Source organism: Plectrocnemia conspersa, unplaced genomic scaffold (genome assembly GCF_051122295.1).
Source record: "Plectrocnemia conspersa isolate PC_06_02 unplaced genomic scaffold, ASM5112229v1 ptg000009l, whole genome shotgun sequence".
Classification (NCBI taxonomy): domain Eukaryota; kingdom Metazoa; phylum Arthropoda; class Insecta; order Trichoptera; family Polycentropodidae; genus Plectrocnemia; species Plectrocnemia conspersa.
The window spans coordinates 25670190-25673227 of record NW_028277173.1 but is presented as its reverse complement, the minus strand read 5'-3'; positions in this window follow the sequence as shown (position 1 = coordinate 25673227).

Below are 3038 nucleotides of genomic sequence, written 5' to 3'. Positions count from 1 at the left end.
CCAAAACCGATCAATGAAATCTTAACCTTCAAACTGTGGCCAGGAGAGAACCTACTTCCGAGGCTAGTGGACATGTACAAGCCGTGCTGCTAATGAACAACTTTCATATCCTATATATCTAGGGTTTCATGAATTATCTTTGAGTGACGCTATCGTACTTTTTTTCTGATTATGCGTATGTATGTGTGTGATAATAATTTAATATTATAATACAGTATTGTGAGCTATTTTTAACAGTGACTCTTAAACTTTTTTTGTGCTTTTCACACTTCCTTAGAAAGATGATACATAACTTGAAATGAAAACGCGCATAGTAAATGTTAATGTTGCAATGATATAAATAATTCAAAACTAGCTCATTGTCAACAGTTATTCAAGTGTTAAGATTCTGATCTTTTCACATCTAAATAAATTATTAATGAAAATGAAATATTCTCACTTTACAGTATTTTAATATTATTAAAATAGTAGTTATATTAAGTTGCAATTTAAATACATTTTTTTTTTTGCTAATGATGAATTTAATCAATTTTAATATTTTATTGCATTTAATTTTTTTATTTCCGAAAATTTTAATTTTTAGCAAATTGTAACCTAAAATGGATTATTTCTATGAGTTGACCAGAGATTTTATTTTTAACTAAAATGTTAGCCAATAAATTTGTTTTCGAAACTATTATTTCGAACAAATTGACGGACCCGCAGGTTTAGAAGCACTGGTTAAATGACGTACTTGACAGATATATATGTGAAACATCATAAGGAAGCTACATATTAAATTTCAACATAATATCTTAATTGGTTTACAAGTTATAGTGAATTTACTGAAAAAGATAATTGTTTGCTATTTTTCCGTGAATCGCCCGGCCACCAAGCAAAGTTCGGCAAATAAACACCGGACGTTAAGATGTTAATTTTTATTTGAAATGAATATTAAAATAAACTATAAATGAGCAGTATAGACGTAAGAGATCAACGATAAAAATAACCGTATTGTTTATAGATTTTAATATTATATTGCTGCGAAAATAATTGCGCTTCATGACCTTCAAACTATATTCTTCCAAGAAATTAGTACTTGTTAGAGATGTGAGAGCTTTCTTGTTTGCCGACGTTTCGAACACCGATGCAGGGGTCATCATCTTGGGCGTAATTTTGATCATATCTTAGCCGCTGCAAACACTTCTTGACTTGATCTCGTATTTTATTATTTTTTCGTATGTTTGTTACTAAGGGAACAACAAGTGCATTTCTTTGTAAAATCCCACTTTTTGTCTAACCAATGTAAATTGTGTCACAATCATTACAAAAATTTTTGTATATTTCTTCTGAGTCGTTATTAATTTTGTCTTTTCCATTCGGTAGAATGCTTCCTATTTTATTTTAAGATTTAAAAATTGTGCTAACACCTTCTTTGTAAAGAACTCTTTGGTCCTACATTTTCTGAAATCTCTCAAACATATGCTAAATGGGAAATGCTACTGAATTTTTCATTTACATTATTATTTATCTTTCTATTTAATTTTAATGCTTTTTTGACATTTTTAAATTCTTTAATTTTATGTTTACTATCCAAAAGTTTATCTGCTTAATATGAAGGATGATGATGAGAATAAGAGTTTAAGTAGCGATTTGTATGTTTTTTTCCATAAATAATTTCACAAAGAAAGAACATAGAAACGCGATAAAATGCTTTAGTAACACTTTTAATATGAATCATCATAGAAACTTTAGACTGAATTGTAAAAAATATAGAGAAGCAATTGAAATCGAAATTAAAAAAATAGCACTAAATAAAAATGACGCGAAAGCAATTTCGGATACTTAGTTACTGGTTTTAAACCAAGATAAATTAAATTTTAACAATATTCATACAAATATAAATTCATTTAAACACACCAGTTCTAATATGAATGAACTTCTCGTTTCCTTAGTAACAAACAAACGGAAAAATAATAAAACACATGGACGACGCAACTCAGGTGTTTGCGGCGGCTAAGATAAGCTCAAAATTAGGCTCAATATGATGACCCCCAACATCGGTGGTCGAAACTTCGGCAAACAAGACGCGAGTAAGAAAAGGCGCGGTACGAAAACCTTCACGACCCAAAAAGCTATGTATGTATATATTTTTGCACTCTTACTCGCATCTCGTTTGCCGACGTTTCGACCACCGAAGTTGGGGTCATCATCTTGGGCGTAATTTTGACCTTATCTTAGACGCCACACACCCTTGACTCGATCTTGTGTTTTATTATTTTTCCGTTTCTTTGTTACTAAGGAAACAAAAAGTGCATTATTTTTCGAATTGTTTTGTTTAAATGGATTTATATACATTTTTGTTAAAATTTAATTCAGCTTGATTTAAAACCAGTAACCAAATATCCGAAATTGTTTTCGCGCCATTTTATTTAGTGCTATTTTATTTTATTTCGACCGCAATTACTTCTCTATAATTTTTTACAATTGTGTTTTTAATTTTGCTTTAAGTTTTAGTTGTATCAAAGTATGGTTCTCCAAAGTTGGTTTTTCATCAAAGCATTTTATCGCATTTCTATGTTCTATCTTTCTTTGTAAAATCCTACTGTTTTTTTGACTAATGTAAATTTTGTCACAATCGTTACAAGAAATTTAGTATACTCCTTCTGATTCATTATTAATTTTGTCCTATCCATTCGGTAGAATGCATCCTATTTTATTTTGAGATTCAAAAATTGTAGTATTCTCTATTAATTATTCACTTAATTAGCTTCTGTAAAATATAAGATTAAAAAAATGACACAATTATAAAATGTTTGTGTTTTATTATTGCCATTCAATATATACCAGAAATACAAAACTATAAATATGCCAGAAGTCCTTATAGTAACGTTTTCTCCTTCCCTCAATACTCATTTTTCCGTTTTTAATTTTGTAGACTTGATGAGGATCGTTCCTTTCTAACATCCTTGGTATTGCATCTTTATTGTCATTATGTTCTATTGAAATATTTCATCTTACTCCTAGCTTACTGCACCCAATTTTCAGGAAAGTAGTTC